General features: G+C 41.3%; 1 long non-coding RNA gene across 1 annotated transcript in view; it reads right to left on the bottom strand.

Moving 5' to 3' along the window:
* Positions 1-6,225: 6,225 nt before the first annotated feature.
* The window catches only part of LOC102549320 (uncharacterized), a 79,703-nt gene continuing 63,196 nt past the window's right edge, over positions 6,226-22,732 (bottom strand). The window contains exons 3-4 of the long non-coding RNA XR_015629134.1: positions 11,848-11,985; positions 6,226-10,634 (exon numbers count right to left, since the gene is read on the bottom strand). This is a non-coding gene — a long non-coding RNA (uncharacterized LOC102549320). The remainder of the gene's footprint in view (positions 10,635-11,847; positions 11,986-22,732) is intronic.

Below are 22,732 nucleotides of genomic sequence, written 5' to 3'. Positions count from 1 at the left end.
CTCCTGTCTAAAGGAAAAATACAGAGACAAAGTATGGAGCAGAGACTAAAGGAAAAACCATCCAGAGACTGCCCCACCTGGGGATCCATCCCATCTGCAGACACCAACCCCAAACACTATTGCTGATGCCAAGAAGTGCTTGCTGACAGGAGCCTGATATGGATGTCTCCTGAGAGGCTCAACCAGAGCCTGAACAATACAGATGTGGATGCTCACAGCCAACCACTGGACTGAGCATAGGAACCCAAATGGAGGAGTTAGGGGAAGGACTGTAGGAGCTGAAGGTGTTTTCAACCCCATAGGATGAAAAACAACATCAACCAACCAGACACCCTTCCCTCCCAGAGTTCCCAGGGACTAAAACACCAACGAAAGTATACACATGGAGGGACCCATGGCTCCAGCTGCATATGTAATAGAAGATGGCCTTATCTAGCATCAGTGAGGGGGCAGACCCTTGGTTCTGTGAACGCTCGATGCCCCAGTGTAGGGAACTGCTAGGGCGGTGAGGTAGGAGTGCATGGGTGGTAGGTGGAGCATCCTCATGGGAGCAGGGGAAGGGGGATGTGTTAGGGGGTTCGTGGAGGGGAAACCAGGAAAGGGGATAGCATTTGAAATGTAAATAGATAAAAAATCTAATAAAATACATAAAAAAATATTACAGAGAGGTATTTTAAAAAAGGAAAAGCCCATAGCATACTTGATGGGAGAAAATTCGAAGTTGTCCCTAAAATAGGCACAAGTCAAGCCCATCCTCCGCTATTGCTCCTATTCTAAGAGCTGAGCCACTGCAATCAGACAAGAAAAATAATAACAAACATCCATCTTAGAAAAGAAGAAACAATTCACATAGAATTATTCATGTAGAATATGACTACTTACGCACAAAATCTTGTTGAATCTATAGGGATCCAAAGCAAACATGTTTATGGAAATTTCTAGCTATAAGACTAATATATAAAATTTAAAATTTTTAAATAAAATTATCAATATAATAAAATACAATAAATATAAAATAATATAAATATGTAAATGATGATATATGAATATATAACTAAATATTGTAGAAATAAAAATAACTAATGCTATAATAACAGTAAGAATGAAGATTACTCAAAATAAAATTGGCAAAAAATGTGATTATAACATACCCATTTAGAAAACCCAAAGGTTCAAATAAATAAACTATTATAGAAATGCAAATTAAAAGCAAAATGAGGAGTTGGAGAGACGCCTTGGTGGTGAATACTCTTGCAGAGGGACTGGGCTCATTTCCCAATATCTCCCTGGTGACTCACAATCATCTGAAGACACTGCGTGCACATGGGACACTTGAACACATGCAGTCAAGACCCTTTTGCACATAAAGATAAACTTTAAAAGTCTTGAAGGTAGACCGAGGTACAATGGTGGACCTCTGAAGAGTGTCTCACATGGAAATGTGTGAACATCAAATGCTGCCGAGGATGAGGGAGAGCATGAGGATGAGGGTGAGGGAGAGCATGAGGATGAGGGTGAGGGAGAGCATGAGGATGAGGGTGAGGGAGAGCATGAGGATGAGGGTGAGGGAGAGCATGAGGATGAGGGTGAGGGAGAGCATGAGGATGAGGGTGAGGGAGAGCATGAGGATGAGGGTGAGGGAGAGCATGAGGATGAGGGTGAGGGAGAGCATGAGAATGAGGGTGAGGGAGAGCATGAGGATGAGGGTGAGGGAGAGCATGAGAATGAGGGTGAGGGAGAGCATGAGAATGAGGGTGAGGGAGAGCATGAGGATGAGGGTGAGGGAGAGCATGAGAATGAGGGTGAGGGAGAGCATGAGGATGAGGGTGAGGGAAAGCATGAGGATGAGGGTAAGGGAGAGCATGAGGATGAGGGTGAGGGAAAGCATGAGGATGAGGGTAAGGGAGAGCATGAGGATGAGGGTGAGGGAGAGCATGAGGATGAGGGTGAGGGAAAGCATGAGGATGAGGGTGAGGGAGAGCATGAGGATGAGGGAGAGCATGAGGATGAGGGTGAGGGAGAGCATGAGGATGAGGGTGAGGGAGATCATGAGAATGAGGGTGAGGGAGAGCATGAGGATGAGGGAGAGCATGATGCTTACACACTCTAAGTGGGGCTGTGTGATGGCATGGTTGTCTAGGAAAATAATTACCGGTTTCTGTAAAAGGTGAGTGTGTACCTACTATGTGAATCTGCTCCTAATTATACTCCAAAGAAACAACGGTTTATGTCCATACACTGATCTGTAAATGAATATCTATAGCAGGGCTGGAGAGAAGTCTCAATGGCTAAAAGCACTTGATCCAAAATGATGAGGACCAGTACCTGTGTAATAAATGTCTTCAAAGTCCCTGTTACCCCAGCTCTGGGGAGGGACAGAAAGAAAAGCTGTCTTTCAGCTTAGCACAGAAAACTCAAGGGAGAGACTCTGACCAGAGAGTAAGTGGAGAGTGGTTTAGAAGGCGTCAGGACCCCCGTGTGGCCTCCACACGAATGGGTGTGTAGCAAGGTACACATACATGCCCATGGACACATGTTCACATAAACTCATATGGACTCGAAGGTAGAAACATATACACACACGAATAAAAATAAGTATCAATGAAGATAAAAAAAATAAGTATCAATAGCAAATTTATTTGTATTAACCAAAAACTTGAAGTAATTTAAAGGCCTATAAACACACAGATTGACATACCTCTCTCTTTTAAAGACAATCTTTGTTTTTATTTATGTATATGTGTTTCTGTGTGGATCTATGTCACATGTGTGATGATGCCTGAGGAGGCCAGAGAGGGCCAGAAGAAGAGCTGGAGTTTCAGGCTATTGTGAGCCTCCAGACATGGGTTCTAAGAACCAAACTGGGGTCCTCCACAAAGAGGAGGAAGGCTGAGCTCTCTCTCCAGTCCCAAGGTATAGCTTTCAAAAAATTAATCTTTACAGACTTTATTTCAACTCCTAATGAAGACTGGCAGTATGCCTTCTCTGAACTTGGTGAGTTGAAGCATCTACCTGCTTCTGGACTCTAGTCGCTTGGTAACTTATGATTGGCTAAGACTCAGCTGCTGTGATTGGCTGAGACTCAGCTACATGGGCTAAGAAGATAATCCCGAGTTGGCTTGTATTTCGTTCACATTACTAAGTTAGGTTGCAGTTTATATGGAAGCAGGCTTAACCTAAAATTGGGTTCATATGACATAGTGACACAATACAGTGATACTCGTCAACAGAAGATGATACGTTATTGGTGTAAAGATCAATACAGATTTATCTCAAAATGCCTGCTAAGCGAATGGCATTCAGACATGAGCAGGTGTGATTCCACTCAAGTAAAACTAAAGAGTTCAATGTCACCTCAGCCATAGCTAGTAAGCTCCAGCCAGCCTTCATTGGACTTTGGAAAAAGTAATCAATGTGGTCATTATAAGAAAAATATCAGAAGATTTCAGGAGTTAGACTCTAATCACTACCTTGATTTTGAGAACACTTCAGTACTACAGGCTTGTTGGAGTGTGTGGATAGCAAAAGAGATGCCACATGTATATAAATGTATAAGAAGCTTGCAGTCTAAATCTACTTCATACTTCAAAAAAATAGACAATTTAAGTATATGTACCTTATTTTTCTGCTAATTATACATCATAAAACTATAAGATTTTTATAGATTCTCCCATTGAAAGCACTCCATCATTCAGGAGCTAAATAAGATTTCCAATTAGGTTTGAAACATCCCCTTCTTCTCAAACGAAAAAAATCCATAACTGAAGGTTTAAATTTTCATCGGCTCCTTTTATGAATTACTTTTAAGTGTAAAGTGCAAAATGGAAAAGTGCTTATTAAAATAACACCTCTAAAATAAACTTTGAAATGATATCCAGACAGACTATAGAAATCTAACAGAAATGGCATTGCATGAAGCTCAAGCTGGACTGCAGAATGAAAATATGTTCATATCCAAACAAGAATGTATGCAGAGGCTCTGCATAAAATCCTACATAAGCTTTTGGCCCAGTGTAGTTCCAGACCTATGAGGAGAAATATCTTTCTGTAAAGTGTATAATTGCCCTCTGTCACTCTTAAATCTCCTTCGTATCTAAGCTTGCTTAATAATGGTGGACATATGAGCAGAAATTAAAAATAAAGGCCTTCTACCAATTTAACACCCCACACATAATACCTATAATGATACTTTGATTGCCTGTGCCCGGTATTTTGTTGCTGTCCCTTTTTTCTATTACTGTAAGAGAGCCCTGGGTTTCAAAAAGAGGGCGGCACTCTGCTCTATAAAACCAGAGCAATTTACATGAACACCAGCCTTGGCCTGTATTAGAAAGATACATAGAATGAAGTGGGAAACATAATGTAAGGCCACGTGGACCGTTTAATGTCAGCAGCATTCTCCACTTAAATATCATATTACATTTTGGTTAATTTATTTCCCAAAAGGGAAAAAGAGAAAAGCATGAATCTTTTTTCCAGTAGTAGAGGGGAGAAAATTGAAGTGTTTATGACTATAAAGGATGAATAAGAAAAAGGGGGAGCCTTCAAAAGAGGACAGCCAGTCCCCTGCAAGACTGTCCTTGGCAGATAGAAAGCAAGTTTTTAAGTTATTAAAGGTAAGAGACCAAACAACATTATTCAGATTTAGCGTAAAGTAGAAAAGTCATGAAAGAGCATTAACATTTTAATAATTTGATCTTTAAAATCATTTTGAGAATGTTTCTTTTTATTGGGGACAGTGTGTGAGTGTGTGTGTGTGTGTGTGTGTGTGTGTGTGTGTGTGTGTGTGTGTCCCTGTGCACATGCGTGGACAGGTAGCAGCCAGAGGCTAGCCTCTAGGACTGTACCTCAGGATCTGTAAATCTTGGTTTTGAGACAGAGTCTCTCAATGTTGTGGGATTAGAGTGGGCTGGCTGGGAGCCCCAGAAATCCTCCTGCCTCTGCCTCCCTGGTACTGGGATTAGAGGCACAAGGCACCAGGCAAGACCTTGTATGGGGCCTGGGATTAAATTCAGATCCTCATGCTTGCATGGCTAGCACTCACTTATTGATCAAACTCTTCCTCCTCTTAGTTACTGAGTCATCCCCCAGCCTCACTGACTGAGCCATCTTCCCAGCCTCACTGACAAGTTATCTCCCCAGTCTCAAAACTTTATGGATATTTTTCATATTCATCTTCTCTCAAGGACAGCTTATTAAACCACCAAAAATAACTATTAAAAATTTATTTGAAAGAGAAGCTGAAGCTAGATCCTGGTACTACAAGACTTTAATTCTAGCAATTCATTATATTCGAGGCCAGCCTGAGCTACAGAGCTTAATCCTTCTGCCAAAGATAAGAAGAAGCTGGGGGAGGGATGGGGTGGGGGGAGAGGGGGAGACAGGAAAAAATCTTAAATGCCAATGACCCAGGTCTTCATGGAGGCATTCCTCTGTTCTTTGCTAATACTTACAAAGGACTTTAAGACCTTTGGGTGCACTTTGATGAGAGTGTGAGGTGACTGCTAGCTCAGCTCATTTTAAACCCCACACATCCCAAGTCCTGTTCTGTGCAAAACCCTCACCCCTAACACGCAGGCTCAGCACCACCGAGGGCTCAATTATCGCTGGTCCTGCCTGGCAGGCCTGAAGTCTGTAAACAGCTTGTGGTAATATGGGGGCCCTATCTCACTCCAGTAAAAGATCTTCCTCTCCGCAGACCCATGAAATGGCCCAAGGGAACTGCGGGTGGTTTTCAGTTACCTTCCAAACATCCCGTATAGGCCCTGCTTGTCCATGGACAAGCAGGCTGTATGGATCATTTGTCCTTGTGTGTGTGTTCATTCCCACCCTACAGCACCTGTACAAGCAACCCCAGCAGTTGACGTGAATATCTTCAATCATTATAACTTATTCCTCAGTCATTTCCTTAATTTTATGACAACTTTTGGTCCATTTTTTCCCCTTAGATGTTCTGGACCATGGATAGGAATATGAGTCAATTCTTTGAGCTATTTTCTCAAAGCCATTCTGTGTGGGGTCCTGACTGTGCTTGTCAGTGTGTAAGGCGATTCTGGAAGATGGAAACCCCCTTTGCCCTCACACTCCCTAGCCTCCGGGGGTGAGGGGGAGTGAGTATAGCACAGAACACTATTTTACACATATTAAGTGCCTCCGGGTGCTGAGTCCTGTGGCGTGAAACAACAGTAGATTTTCACACAAAACAAGGGTACACAGATTGGAGCTGGTTGAGAGTTGAGAAGAAACCTTTATTCAAGAGGCGTCAACATGGCTCTCTGAAGAGAGCACATTTAAGTCTGCTAAGAGGTACACTAGTCTCTTAAGCAAGGTTCAATGTCAGCAAGCTGGAAGTTAGTCGCTGTGAAGAAAAACAACAGGGGGGGGGGGACTCCAGGAAGGGAGAGGGGCACCATACGGGATCATGGGATGACTGGACCAGGCAAACCAGAACAGCAGGTCACTCTTGCTTGGCTAAGTGATAGGCAGTGGGATCTGGGAAATCCTTGCAGGAGAGCACCTCTGACCAGGAAGGCCTTACTCAAGGAGACAGGATACCAGGGAACACAGCTCATGGGGTCCACCCTTGGGTATAGTGTTGTGCTTCTCTCCTAAACTGCCATCGAGAGACTTGAGACAGGTTTAGAAGTTTTATTTATCAGACTGCAGTAATGAAATATGATCAAATGCTTGAGAGAACAGTGGATGGGAAGGAAAGTAAGTTCAGTTGACCCTGTTGTTTCTAGGCCCCTGTATGGTGAAGCAGAGGTCCCTGGAGGGGAGTTAGGTAGGGCAAAGCTGCTTATCTCACGAGGGCAGGAGGCAGAGAAAGAGAAAGACAGGAAGGACAGGGACAGGATAGAACTTCTTAAGGCACACTAAGTAAAGCACTTCCTCTGATTGAGTCTTTGAGTAACCCCTCTCAGCTTGGGAGCTCACCAGTAGGTAATCTAGTCAGGAAGTTGGCAACCTGTGAGCCAAGGCCTCTCCACTGCCTCGCCAGCTGAGCACCACGCTGTCCACACACGCCTCTTGAGGGAGTTCATATCCAAAACACAACCGATTTGCCTTCCGAAGCCAACTCTCACAGCTACTCTGCTTTAGAGCTGGTAGCGAGTGGCTGGAAGGCTTTCTGTTAGTGGGTACATCCCAGACCATTGGACTGTTTTCTTCTTTTTTCTCCATGGCACTCACAGATCCACTAGTGACTGGGCATGGATGCTAACCTGCTTCCCAGGTGCTGAGGGGTGAGGATATAGCAGGCTGTTGACATCGCTCCAGGCCCAGAGGGGAGCTAGCTTCTATGGAAAAGCTGACCTAAAAGTATTTCCAACCTCTAACCTCAGGAATAGTTGTCACGTGTCACAGCTCAGTGAGGAATGATGAAAACTATGGTTTCCTTTTCGAGCTAAGGGAATGTTGATAAACCCTGCCATTGCTGGAGTAAGATCTTAAACCTTTCTCCATGCTACAGAACTCACAATGCACTCTCATTAGGGAGCTGATGTCTCCCAGCCTCTACTCAGCCCTATGAAGCTGCTGGTTACACATCTCCTTTCTTCCCTGGTCGCATAGCTATCCTAGGTTGGCTCCTTCTTGCTTTCCTGCCCCCCTCACAAATCCACTTCTATGGGATCTTTCTCTGATCCTTTCTCCCCACAAGATGCAAAAAGTTCCAAACTTCAAATGGAGTGTTTCAGATAAGTTTTGGTTGCCACAGCATTGCTCTGTGAGGGTGGGAAATATGGTCAGTCAGTGGAAGGATCACCTTCCCAAAAACTATTAGATTTACTACACTTGACTGAGTCCTGGTGGGAAATCAATATCCTTTTGCTATGGAAAATTCTTGGAAATGAGATATACAGAGATTTCAGCAAATTTTCAACCCTAATAACTTCTGTGGATTGTCCTAAGGTAAGAAGAGAGGAGCCAGGGAAGGTCTCTAAAGAAACATATCTCCCCCTCCACTACTATGCAGGGCCAGAGTCTCTGAACAAGAATCTTGATTTAGGGAAGCTCTTGGCCTAGGGAAGGGCATGGCTAGCATGTCACAGAGAGCCTCATATAATCTGCTTGCCTTTGATTCAGGTCGGACTTTCTCATCAGGATCTAGTGAGCAAGGAAGAGTTCAGAACCTCGGTTTGCTAGGTGAGGTGTAGTAGGTAATCACAAACCCAAATCATACCATTGGCAGCTCTAAAGCGTAAAGCCCTAACGGATGCCTTACTAAGGTCCTGTGTCTTTATGTTGCTTACCTCAACTCTAGTGTGTGGTTTAAGCCTCTCATCCTTGTTAGGGTTAAGGACCCATCCTTGCTTAACAAGAATGAACACTGAAGGAATAGTAGGTACCAAAACTCTTTTCTGTAGAAGCATACCAACTAGTTATACAATAACGAAATGGTTGGCTCTAAGAACAGACATACAGAAACATTTTATAGACTGAGCAGGTTATGTTTTACAAAGTGTGTGTGTGTGTGTGTGTGTGTGTGTGTGTGTGTGTGTGTATACACATACAGATATGTATGTAATAATATTTAATGAAAAAAGGCCAAGAGTCTGAAAGAGAGTAAGGAGGGGAATATGGGAGACTTTGAAGGGAGGAGAGGGAAAGGAGAAATGTTGTAATTATAATTTTAAAAACAAAAAAATTAAAAATATAAAGATTTTCTTTCTGTCAGTTTGCCCAAGAATCTTTTGAGGAAAGAATGGCTTTAGCTTTGTGACACCATCCCCACCAGAAAACATGAGCTCTTGTCCAGTCCAGGCGACAAGAAGTTTGGTGGATGTGTAGTTGATTCTGGGGTTGGTAGACAATGACAGAGGGAAGGCAAGTCTGAGGAGCCCTGTGGCTATAAGCTGTTACTTATAGAAGAGGGAAATGGAGACGAGAGAGAAGCAGCGAAAAGTTCAAAGGCTCAGAGAACTAGTGTAATGTCCCCCAAACTATAAACCGCCTTTTACAGTCTTTATCCAAGAAACCATTTTGTTGTGTTTTATTACACAATAATAGAACATTGGTGCACACAAGTGCACACAGTCGTTTCATATACTGGCTCACCCCATATCACTTCAAAGCACATGCTACAAAACAATTCTTTTCTTCCCAGCACTATCTTCCCTACGTGGCTATGTGCTGGTTGCATTTCCTGACTTTGAATTTTAGGTAAGATGGACCACAAAGTATATCCTCTGCTAGGCATCTGCTTCCACTCAACATTATGATCATGGATCCCATCTTCTCTACTGGATGCTGTAATCTTGTACTTTATTATTGGCATAGGGGTTTGGTTGTATGAATACTACAATTTATTTAGCTATTCAACTACTAGTCAGCTTTTGATTTGCTTACAGTCGTTGTCTGTTATGCATAAAAGGAGACATTTTAATGCAGTTCATCTAATATAGTTATCATTCCCGGTGGAGAGTTGCTGAGTCACAGAATATGTGTGTTTCAGCTTAATAGAGATTGTTCAACAATTCTCCAAAGTGACTGTCCCAACTTAAAACCCCATCAGCAGAGGCTGAATACTCTGTTACATATCCTTACAAAAAAAAACCCTTGCCATTAATAGTTTTTTCTTAAGAAATTAATATAATTGTATTTCTTCTGTTTTTAGAAAAGTTGGAGCAAAAGAAGAAAAGAGGGTTTCTATCCCCAGATATTTTATTTTAAATCACTTATAAGATGTCTCAGGTTCTAACCCTAAATATGTTGCTACTTTCCATTTGGTAAATGACTACAAAAAACATAAATTAGGATTCTAACACAAACTGCAAAGCACACACTTAGCTAAAATATTGCAACAAAGGACAGTTTTCATTGACTGCTAAAGTCTTACACTTTTCAGGTGTGCTTTAATGAGAAATACACATTTTTCCACCAGCCAATATCATAATGGGGTGCTCCAGGATGGTTTGATGGCTGAAGCCTGACCTTAATACTAAAGAGAATCACAGAAAGGAACATGGGAAAACATGGAGGGATAGCACAGTGTCACCTGTGGGCTAAGTGCCAGCCTGTAGCCTCCATTTTTATAGTTACATTTTCAAGAGTGTTTACTAGGCCTATAGCAATACAATAAAATTAAAAAGAAACTAAATTGTTTTTAAAAAACAGACTACCAGACGACAAAAAATAACTTAAATTCAGCATTGCATTTAAAATCCAGACTATTTTTAAAAATAAAACCTTAATGAATCATTAAGTTAAAGAATAAGATTGCACCCCAAATGGAAACCAATCAGTTAATTACTTTTTTATATTGAGCAAGCAGCAATCTGATTAGGTGCTATGAAGCCACCTGGGTCAGTAACATTTGGGTATACACTCTCTAAAAATTATTAATGTCTCCAATATCTAGGGTAGATATAAATTAGTCCATTAACTTAGATTTAACAATACAGTACTATTATGGAAGTCTTATGTTAATCAGGTACACAATAATCTTTTTGCATACACGAGTCTCAGGACCAACATTTTCTTCTGACAGAGTTGAATTGTGTCTTCCGTTTTGTACGTAAGGAAACCATATTGTAGAAAAGTTAAGGCTCTCTTTCTTTAGGTTGTAGAGCAGCAGGTATCCATGTCCAGGTCTGCTGGACTCCTCTGTGAACCACTGTGGCCTTTATAGGCTCCTGAGGAAAAGAGACAGCAGAGCTTCTGGGAAGGTTTTCCAAGTGTGTCATTAGTCCCGTGCCCCTCCCACCGCCCTCACCATCTGTCTGCCTCTTCCCTGCCCACCGCCACCTTTCAAAGCCTGTCACTCACTGATCTCTAGCTTTGGAAGGTGTGCCCAGGGTGTTTGCTTCTCCTGGTAGATCTCTGACAGGAAAGGCCTCACAGACATGGTTCTGTTTGAATCAGGCTGCGGCAGCACCATCTGCCAGCTGGAGAAAGACACCCCCTTTAATTAGGAACGTTGAAATGTTGGGAATCCAGGCCAGCTTCTAGCATTACCGAAAAAACTTAGGGTATGGAATCCAAGGGGGAGGAAACCAAGAGTTGGGCCAAAATTTTCAGGGAAAACACACAACTGCACAGAGTCAAAGAGAAATAGAGCCTTGTGTCCAGACTGTGGGAGGTGTCCCTGCTCTGTGTCCTGAGTGGTCTCTGAAGTCACAGCGCGGGTGTCAGATGCACGAGGAAATTTCAGGTTGTGTTCTTGGATCTCTAGCGTGTCTTTTTTTCTCACATGTGTGTGGCGCTTTCTTACTGAGGGTGTAGGTAAAGCTTTCACCTCCCTTTCTGCATGTGCAGCTATTAAACAGATTCAAGCCACTTCCCTAGCCACACAAATGAAACTGACTAGCCCAGAAATGTACTTTCAGCCCAGATCTAGGTTGCATTCTTTTTAAATTATGGAGATCAATATTGAATTACATAAGAATTATTACACATATAATATATATAATTTATTCATCGTTCATTTAAAAAGTCAGACATCATTTTAATCATGTAAAGATACTGTTTACTTGAATGTAGTATAGTAGTTACGATAGTCAAACTGAGAATTTTTTCTTTGTATTAAATAGATCTCAATACAGTCAGTCCTTTTTAAATAAAAAACCAATTAAATAAATTAAAATGACAGACTCTTTATTTCTGTGTTTAATATTCTTCAGTGGTGAGGAGATTATTTTATTTCTAAATTTTAGGCATATTTTATTAATTTGAAAAGTAAAACATATTAATACAACATATTTATTTGAGTTATCTATTTTTAAATTTTTTTCAACATAGTTTGATTATTACACTGAACTCTAAAAGCAAATGTATGTTGGAATTTAAGACTATGCCTGCATTTAATATTAAAAATAATCAGAAGAATAAATAAAAGGCAAGATTTACCTTAGAGAAAGTACATCATTTGTTAATCCCCAGACAAAACTTTGGTAAAGTCTTACAAGAACTATAGGATTCCAGTGTTATCGTATTCCTTCATGATTGAATTTAAGGTAGAGTCATTCTTGTCTCTGGCTAAAATGACTAAAAATAAAGAGAACAAATAGATTAAATAAATAAATAAATAAATAAATAAATAAATAAATAAATAAATAAATACAGTAAAATAAGAACAAACCCAGTTTCCCTTTGACTACCATTTACAGTGTAAATAACATTCTAGCATCCTCCATACAGACACAGAAAGGGAAATTAAGATATGACCTCAATTAATATTGAGTTGAAGGGGACATCTAGTCTAAGCAATCAGAATAGCAAGATAGAATTTTGTTGATCTTTTGCTCCTCACATCACAATGACAGATATTTATATCAGGTCTTAATCCTTAAGAATTTTTTATCATGCTACAAGTAATCCATACTGGAAGGAAATCCCCACTGCACCACCCTTCCTTAATTTGGTCACAGTGGACATGCTTAGCTGAGGAAGGCACCATGGCAGTAGAGCCTTTGTTCCTAATTACTTCTTGCTAATGACCTGATGTTATCCGTAGACCTCTGATTTGTCAATCTTGGGCTTTCAAGGCAAACACCATATAACACTTGTCACCCACTGCTTAGTCCTGTGCCCCCACATTCCGATTTAACATCCTCAGTTCCAAAGTCAATCTGTACTTTTTCAAAAATCATATGACAGCCTCAGCTAAGGACTGCATAAAGTGCCCCAGGAATCGTGACTTTTAATTGATAACTCTCGTATTGTCCATGCCACAAAGGCCGAGCTTTCCTTTGCTCTTCGGAGCTAGCCGCTATCCATAACTCACTGTAAGTTGCTTGCCGGAGTGCCTTGTGTCTTGCACCCTTTCACGAAGCAATCTCCCGGGAGCGCCTGCATACTTCGCTCTGTGTCAGTAGTCCCCAGCTCTGAAATTAGCTCCTGGAAAGCTGCTCTTGCCATCCCCAATCTCCCCACTTCAGTGCAGACCCTGTGGCTGTCCTCAACCCTGTCCTCTGTATGCCTGGCTTCCTTGTATACTCCCTCTGAGCACAAGTTGCTGATCCCAACCACCAACAGAATCATGTCAACTTCCTTCCAACCCATTTGCCAAACAGTGATGCTCTCACCCTTCAGTTTTTTAAGTTACCTAAAGGTCCCTGGCCCAAGAGTCCAGAGTGACAGCAGTTGCCTTATAGGCCTTACATCTATGTCACCAAGTAAGTGTCTGTCGTGGAGTGAGCGGGAGGTACAAGACACAACTTGTTCTTCCTTTTCAAAAGAATTTCTTAGTGCCATTCAGTTTGGAGATCTCATCAACCCTAAATCAAACACGTGAGTTCAAAGCTCAGTAATTGTTTATAAGTCCAAAATGACCACTGGTGGATTTTTAGTTTAGTTTTTTTTTTTCTTTTTAGTTTCCAGAGAATCTGCCTTCTCCAAAGGTGGGAGGAAAGTCTCTGTTGAAAGAATTAACAGAGAGAGGACACATGGTACCAACAGGGTGCCTTCACAAAATCCTTTTGAGAACATGGAAAATGAGATATTTCATACAAGACACTTAGCCCTAGATGCTTTACAAATAGGTTCCATTATGGCATTTCTGAGGGTGTTCCTTGTGTTAGCCACCGTGTAGCCTTTGTGACTTCTTCTAGCGTTTCAGGTATACTCTTTGTGCATTTCTATTTGAGTTGATCGAAGCACCGACCTGAGGAGATGTTTAGTAAACATCTAGCAATGTTGAGAAGGCCAAGTTTAGCTCTACTGCTATGTCAACAATTTCTTCTGTGCCTTATGATCATCATATGCATGTGTAATGGGAACTTTAAAAATCATTTTTTGTTTGGCACTGAAGCATGACAAATAGAATTTGGAGGAAGCTCTTCCTTTCAGCAAGTGCCATGTGCAGACCTCATGATTCTAACCACAGCTGGAGCCCCATGAGAAGGGTCTGTGCTGCAGTCCCAGGAGCCTCTCTCCCAGGTATAACTGAGCTGCCCTATCTGGCTAGTCTTTGCAACAAAGCTTCATGAAGCAACTTGAACACAGCAAAACCATCTCCATGTTGGAAATTCAAGTGTAAACAGACAACAGTCCGTCTGCCTAACCTTCCTTTCAAGTCCCATGATGGTCCCAGGAAGGGAGCAAAGGTGACCTTACCAGCACAGCCTGCAGGAACCCAATAGTCTACCTAGCTTTCCACCAAAATTTGTGTCAAGATTTGTAGGGGTTGGGTAATGTTTCATACCAAATAACTCAGACAGAGGATTGAGCACATTTCTCTGCAACTGTGGCAGATTTGGGTTTTATTTTTACCCCAGTTCTTAAATTACAATACCTCTTTTGATGTGGCATATGCACATTGTGTATTCTTAACTGCTTATTTGGATACATTTGGGAATCTCACAGCCCTTTTTTTTCTTCTCACTATAGATGCCAATAAATATGTCTTTGCATTTTTATATTCCTGGTTTGGGAGTCCTAATCAGAGCTTTTAAACTTTACAACCTAGTAGCAACCCATGACTCCCACAGCAACCCACTGAAGGATTTTTACTTCCCTTAAAAGGAAAGATGAGGGTTTGTTTCTTTCTGTCTAAATATGACCTGCTGTAGCTTCTCATGTGGAAATTCTGAGGACCTTTGTTGTCTGTGTTTCCTTGTTACAGTCACTGAGAGCTGAAAGTCTGCTCCACCGAATGTGAGCCTGAGACTTCTCTGAAGAGGCTTTCTCTCTAGGACAGTTCACTTCATCCTGGGGTCATTATATCTCTGTCCTCGCTGACTTTTAATTTGATTTTTTTGTCCCATGCCTGCTGCTGCCTGATGGCTTGTATCTTTCCCAAAATTCATATTTTGACACCTAATATCTGTGTCGATGGTGATAGAATTGGGGCCTTTTACAGTGACCCGGGGACCTTGTTTATCTCTTCCTCTTTGTATGCACATGGAAAGGTATTCTCTAGGAGTTGGGAAATGGGTCCTCACCAGATTGTCAATCTACCTGGATTTTAATATTGGGATTTCCAGCATTTGGAACCATGAGAAAGAACTGTTCTTGGAAGCTATTTACTTCATGGTATTTTTGTTACCATCGCCTGGATATGCTGGAGACAGCATCTCTGTTGTATCTAATGCTGTGCTCACACAAGTAATTCCTGGAAATGTTTTGTGGGAATAAGGAGGAACAGGGAAGAACCACCATAGGACAAGGACGCCGCCAAGGTGAAGCTTGGTGCATGGCTCTAAGGGCCAGGGGGAAGAACGAAGCACAGTACAGGCGAGAACCCATTAACCCAAGCAGTAAACCCGGCCTGCAGACTAGGACGTTCATGCTCTGAAAACCTAAATTAGTGTCCCATTTGTATATACAAAAAGCGTAAATATACAAGAGAGAGGACCAGCGCTACAACAGAGGAGAAATAGCTTTGCATCACCCACTAGATCTGTGGCTAAAGCTCCTGTAACTGAAGACAGATGAAGAAACAAAAGCAGGCAAATTTATTTCATGTTTTCTGTGATACAAGTCTTCATAGTAAATTTAAAGCTTTAAGAAATGAGTAGACTTGTATGCGTGTGTGTTTAATGCTGGACCTAGCGAAGAAGGGATGGTCCTAGGGACATATGGGGGCTGAAGAAAATGAAAGCACCTCTCCAGCGAGGATCTTCTGACTTGCTTCAAGAGGTAATCAAAAAATCCTTCTTAGAAACCAGGCCTACTGGCACATGCCTGTGATTCCAGTGCTCAGGGGGCTGGTGCAAGAGTCCACTGGGCCAGTCTGGGCTACAGAGCAAGAACTTATGTCGGAGAGAGATGGGGGGGGGATGAGGAAAAGAGGAAGTGAAAGGAGGGGAGGGAAGATGAAAGGAGGAAGAGACAGAAAGACAGAAGGTAAGAAGAAAGGAAAATCTTTCACTTTGGTGACTGGTTTCAAGACAAAGAGCAGAGAATGGAAGAGAGGTCTCCCGTTTCTGTGTTTCTCTCAACTGCGGTGGAGACATCTGAGGAGAGGGCAGCCCCAAACCTATTTGTATTTAATGCTTACTGGTCACTCAGGGACCTTGAAGGTTGCCACTGAGGCCTGCAGTTCCCCATCCCTTCCACTGCTAAGCAGCCCTTAGGTTCCTCTCTGCATTTTCACGACTGGGCACATTTTGTGACTCTGGAGCCCTGTATATGGGAGTGGGAGCAGGAGGTCCATCCGGGTTGTGGCTGAATTTCTCTGCCAAGCATAGCACTGTATGTTGCCCTGACCTTTTTTCTGGAGTTCTCGGGCTCTAATTAAGAAATCCCATTAGTGGTGTATTTTAGGAGAAAACATTGTAAGGGAAGGAACAAGTATTGTTCTGTAATCATGCAAAGTAAACTGCATATTGATATATATATATATATATACGCGCGCGCGCGCACACACACACACACACACACACACACACACACACTGATTGGGAAGAAAACTTATTTGGAAGCTTTACTTTTTAATGTTTTTAGTTATTTGACAATTTTTATTTATAAAACATAGCCACCCTTTAGATTGTGTCCTTTGAATCGCCTTATAAAAGAAATAAAAACTATATAAGGGTAGTGGCCAGGGGCATGTACTATCTCTTTTAGGCCTTACATGATTCAGCTAATTCTAGTCAGATTTTGAACAAGAGAGTTAATTTCTGTTGACCATGGTAGGAGAACAGGTGACTCTTTGACCAATACCCTTCCACGTTTTTGCACAAGTTTTGTCTGAATCTTAGAAAAATGTAGAAATTCTCAAAGAAATAAAGCAGAGGAATATATATACTTATGGAGGCAAGAGAATGCAGTTTCCTAATGAACATGTGAGTACATCCCGTTCCAGAGGGGAATTCCTCTTGGAATATTACTGGGTACATGAGATGATTATGCAAAGTCCCTAGCACATTTCTGTGTTTCTATGCATGTGTGTGTGTGGAATCTGTGGGCTTTTCTGTGTGGATGGATGTGTGGACAAATTATGTGGACGGGCATGTTTGTTAGAAAGTATGGGCTATATACAGGAAATTAAGAATTAGAAGTCATGTTTTTACTTTACCAGACGTAGGTATGGAGTCAAGTGGCTTTCAGTTTTCATATGAAATCATTTCAACTCGCATTAGTCTTATACATCAAACGTGAACCCAGAACGGTTTTGGAAGTTTAGACAAAATTAGTTGACATATTTTTTTCCCATGGAAAATATCTGACCCACCATGCGGCAATTTTATTTTTATAAACCTGACTCCAAGGTGATTGAGGAGACAACTCTTCTACACCTTTACTTCTTCAAAAGCCGATCTGAATAATTTAGCCCACTGAAGACGGGGTGCTTACATAGCCATCTGCCAAGACATGCTTAACCCTAAGCCAATGAGTGTGGTAATGAGTGAGCTCGTTGAGGGCTGCAAAAGAGTACAGTCTGTACGCAGTGTAGAACTGCAAAAGGACACCCACATCCACAGATGGGTTTGCCTACCACATTGAAATCAACATGGCAAAGACTGGAGGAATCGAAAAGTGTTTATTTCCTTGGGAAATCTCATATATTCCTACTGATGGGAACACATCTATTCAACAAACATCTAGTGAGAGCCTACTATGTGCCAGACCCTGTGTTAGGTGCCAGTATTGATCCATAGAAGATCCCTTTCATATCCATAGGGCTGCCATATGGATGGTACAGGTAATTGTCTAGTCTGGGAAGACCTCTGACTGCGTCCCAGGAAATGCAGGCCTCACTAGGGAAGGAAAGATTTCTACTGTGCCTTGAAGGACAGGCAGGAGTTTCCAAGTAGAAAACAGGATAGAGCAAGACACTGCTGGTGAGGTGTTCTTAGGGCATGGTGTGCTTGGAGAATCACAGGAAGTCAGCTGTGGGCTGAACACAAAGCTTAGAAGATAACACACAGTCTCTGTCTCTTATGAAAGGGGTCACAGTCTAATGTCCCACTCCGTTCAGTTGGCAGACATTTTCTTTTTTTGGCCCATGTAGTGTTTTAAAAATATTTTGAATTAGTTGCCAAGATTTAAAAATTGGAAGATTTCTCATAAAATTCCAGATTTCTGGCTTCTCTTGGGGAAAAAAAATCTGAAGATCTGGCAAGATTGGGACCACATTCCCACATGGCAACAAATGACTGGAGCTAAGTAGCAGCTCCAGGCCCCTCCCTCTTTGAAAACAGTCCTGCTTGCCAGCTCACCCTGTCCTCACCATGCTGTGCAATGCCCAGCTACCTCTGTACTGACCGGTTCTCGATAACCGTGTTTGACAGATCACCAGGCTTCTCCTTCTTAGATAGTGTATGAAGGAGTCAACTTTCTGGAGAACTTGGGCTAAAAGTGAAGTTGGAGAGATACAAAAAAGACTTCACGTAGCTTCTTAAGGAATTTTGCCTTCATCCTATGGGTCTACAGGGAGACAAGGATCATTCTTAGGGTGGTATTATTAACTCTTTCTTTTGGAATTTTGAGAATAGGGTGGCAGAAAAATTGGAAGTAGAGATTGCAGAGCAAAGAAATTCCCAGAGAAGCTCTAGCTAAGAGAAACCCAAACGAGATAACGCTGTACATAAGAGCCTTGGATCACTTTGTTCTGTGCTGCGATAAAACACTATGACCAAAACCAACCTGGGGAGAGAGGGTTTGCTTGGCTCACACTCCCAGGTCACAATCGTTATTGAAGGGCGTCATGCCAGACACTGAAGCAGTGGCCACATAGGAGCACTGCTTCCTCAGCATGGCTTGCTCAGTTTGCTATCTTATCTGATGCAAGACCAGGGTTGGTGTCACCTACAGTGAACTGGGCCCTTCCATGTCATTCATTGATAAAAAATTCCCCACAGGCCAATCTGATGGAGGCATTTCTCAACTGAGATTATGTCTTCCCAGATCAGTTTACATCAAGTTGACAAAAAGCAAGAAGCAGAGATCCTAGGAGAAAGTTCATCTTACTGTAAAGAATTCATACCTCACAAAGAGAGACTTCTTTTGTTTCACCTTTCACACAGAAGGGCATCAATTTACATATTCAAATGTTGAGACAATACAATGTTAACTTAAATATTCAAGTGTTGATACAATAAAAGGAGGGAGGGAGAGAAAGAAAGGATGGAGGCGCAGGAGGAAGAACCTTCATCAAGAAAGCATAAAATGAAAATATCACCATGTACTCAGTGCCAGCGTGCAGTTGCAGAAATTCAGATTGGCCGCACTAGCCCATCTCCTGCAGCCCCACAGGTCTGTGGCTGTCATTTTATAATTCACAATAGACTATGATCTACCGCTTTCTAGGTACATCCATAGGTTTGACCAAGTTGACATGACTGCAAAAGAAAACTGAGAAAATGAGAGACTTCTCATTCTTACTGTAGGTTCCCCCTTGACAGGAATATACGCCCTAAAATTAGCTGCTTATTTAAAGGCCAGAAAGCTAGTCACTTCAGAAACTCTTCAGAACTTAGGATTACATCCCAGGAAACCATGCACATGTTCATTCATACTCTGTGAATGCGGGCTCTGCTTTCTTGGTTCCAACTATTGGTCTTTACATAAACCCTTGGAGAGCAAAATTCATAAAGAACCCAGAATATAATGCAAATGGGCCTTTTTGGGGGGAGGGGGTAGTGAAGTTTTATAGAAATGTCCAGCTGTGTGTGCAGAAGGAAAAACTGCTTACTGAAGAAGTTCTTTCTCATAGTAAATAAAAATTCTTCAAATCCTCAATGTATATACTCCTGGGGTTCATTGTCAAATAAAGCTGCTTGTAAATCTCCCATCCTGCTGAAAGATTCTGTCCTTCCTAGAGTTGTAATGTGTTTTCAGGGTCTCCTGTCAAGGACTAATACATAGGAGCAGAGATCATGAGTTATACACTACACACAGGAATGTCAGTCTGCCTTGAGCAAGTGAATGGCCCCAAAACATACAGAGGTACTAAACAGAGAAAAAAATATTCAGTTGCCCTGAATCTTGTCAATTTTGAGTTCCTTGAACCAGGAGAGTTAAGATTTAAGACCTCTGATTCCAAGAGTACTTTAGACTTGACTTGAGCAACTCAGTGACCATCAGAATGTATGGAAAACGAGCCATCTGACTTTTGCTACAGTCTTCTATACAAAACAAACATGTAAGTCTTTCCAAGTTGAAGCCTAGAGTACAATACTCTAAATTCTCATACAATCTTTCAAACTTAAGATACTCAAAGACAAGATTTTGTTTTTGATAAATGGTAATATTCTCCAAAATGTGTCAAGTGAATGTTTTCTTCACAGAGAAACTGTGACTGACGAGTGTGCCATGCCCACTCTGCTCCTCCTGAGATGGAGATCTTAGACTGATGTAGAACTGGAAGAGTGTGGCTGTTGACCAATGTCCCATGATGCACCGAAGCTGTGCCAGTCTGCAAATGAGGCAGACATCGCTTTCTTACTACTGAAACTAGTCCCTCAGATGACAAGAGCTAAGTTTACCTCCCTTCCACATGAGTGGCTGTCATTTTCCACCCTCTCAAAGGCCTTTATGTGGCTTCGTAAAGAAGGCCAATGAAGCATTCCCTTGGGAATATCGAGGAGCACAGTGAGAAACAGTGTGTGCTCGGAATCTGCATTGTTCACTGTTAGAGCCCCGAGTTACGTGTCACTACTCCATTTAAGTTAATTACAATGAGAACGTTTCCCCTGTCTTATTTGTCACACATGGTAAGTAGCGTCTGTGGTGGACACCACAGATGACAGATCATTTCTACTTCCAGCAAAAGTCCCATTGGAGTGATGGTTAGTGTTAATTAACCATCCCACAGAATCCACAACCCATCAAGAGTAGTTTTAAAAAAAAATTAATGGTGGAGAGTGGCTAGCGTTGGCTTCTCCAGGCTGAACATGCATCATTTGGAATCCTATTGCTCTGCTAATTGCTGACACCACACACACACACACACACACACACACACACACACACACACACACACACACGGCTACTGCTGAAGTGTCAGTGAGATCTTTATCTGATGGTCTTCCTAGAGTAGCTGACTGCCTGGCTGTCATAGGAAAGACGACTAGATGGCAGGCAACGGAAGCTGCTCATATGCTTTGGTGAGAAATGTGAACATCTCCTGCTAACTTTTCGTATATTAAAGCAAAGTAGGTTGGATGATAGTAGGATTCTATATTGAGGTCTCGCACAAAATTAACTTGCAAGTCCTTAGCCAATAATTATTCTAGGAAGAGCATATTTTTGGATAAATCTCCTAGCTTTTGATAAATCAAAAGAATGTGTATTATCAAAGTCATCAACTGACATTTTATATTTAAACTAGGAGACAAAAAATCTTCACACTATTGCTGCGTCTGTGTAAGTATGCCATCTTAACATGAAGATTACAATAATTGATATGCGTGTTTAGTAATACATTTTATTTAGATGTAAAATTATCATGGAAATGATGAGCTTTTCTTAGAATTTGTAGGATTTTTTAAAAATTTATTCTGCCAGGTGAAGTATCACATATGTGTAGTCCCAGCTACCCAAGGTAAAAGGATTACCTGTGCCTAAGAATTCAGGGGTACACTGAGTAATATAGCAAGACCCCAGTTCACATATAAATATAAATATTTATGGGTAGGTATGTATATGTGAATTCTAAAAGCTTTCACAAATAATATTGATTTCATCAGGATTTTAAAAATAACAATCTTGTTCATTTGTTTAAGCCCTAGAGTCCAAACAAGTGCCTTGGACATTTTCTTCAAGCTACCCTTCAGAAATATACTGATTGCTTTTATCCTTTCCTTTTATTAAATAAAGAAGCAAAGTTTTGTTATAAATTTTGCATTTAATGAACCCAAAGATAGTTCAGCAGTCATAAACATAATAAACAGCCATAAAGAGTTCTATTCTAAATTTTGTGTCTAAATTTGACAAAGACAAAATTAAGGATTTTCACTGGAGACAACATATACTTAAGAAAAAAATCTAAAAGCATCACTTAAAAAATTTATTAGTTGAGAATCTTGCACAATTTGTTTTGATTATATCCACTCCCTCTCCAGCTCCCTCCCATTCGCTTCCCTCCCAACCCAACCTCATGTCCTCTCTTAATTTTTTCTCCATCAAGTCCAATTTCTGCTAATTGCATATTCTCAGATGTGGGGCCTTCCACCCACAATAGACAATTTTTTAAAGCAACAGTTAGTAAAGGTCATCACTGGGTAGTTTAATTTTTCAAGAAGTAAAAATATTTTAACATTATTTTGAAGCATGTTAGTGATGGAGTAATTGCATTTGATACAAAATAACTTATATATTTATTATAATTATATATTACCTATTAAATTTCTTTTGTTAGTTTGGCAAAAGTCTCCTTACTACATTGTTCCTCAAGCTCACATCCCTGTTACACTCTCAACTTATTTGCTGTTTTGTTTTCTCTTGCTTTGTCTTGAGATGGGGTCACCACTGTTTGTCTGTGAAGGTCTCCACCCTGGGTCAGGAGCTTTTGCTAAAACCACTGGAAGGTGTTGAACTCCCAAAGACCCTGAAGGCTTTCCTGAGTCCTGCAGTTCAGTTCCTGCTCTGGGTCCTTGGCTTCCCCTAAAGCAGCAGTGAGGAGATGGGATGAGAATATTGATGGGGATCGTGTTGAATCTCATTTCGGGTAATACAGCATTTTCACTACATTGATTCCGCATAATCCTTAGCATGGCAGGCCATAATGTCTCCTGGTGCTTCTTTCAATTTCTTTAGTATCTCACAGTTTTCATTATATAGATTTTTGCCCTTCTTCGTTTGATTCTTAGGTATTTTATTTTTATTGAAACTATTTCCAATGGGA

The sequence above is a fragment of the Rattus norvegicus genome, chromosome 9 (assembly GCF_021556685.1).
Source record: "Rattus norvegicus strain SHRSP/BbbUtx chromosome 9, alternate assembly SHRSP_T2T, whole genome shotgun sequence".
NCBI classification, from domain to species: domain Eukaryota; kingdom Metazoa; phylum Chordata; class Mammalia; order Rodentia; family Muridae; genus Rattus; species Rattus norvegicus.
The sequence above is the reverse complement of the archived record's forward strand: the minus strand, read 5'-3'. Positions and strand labels throughout refer to the sequence as shown.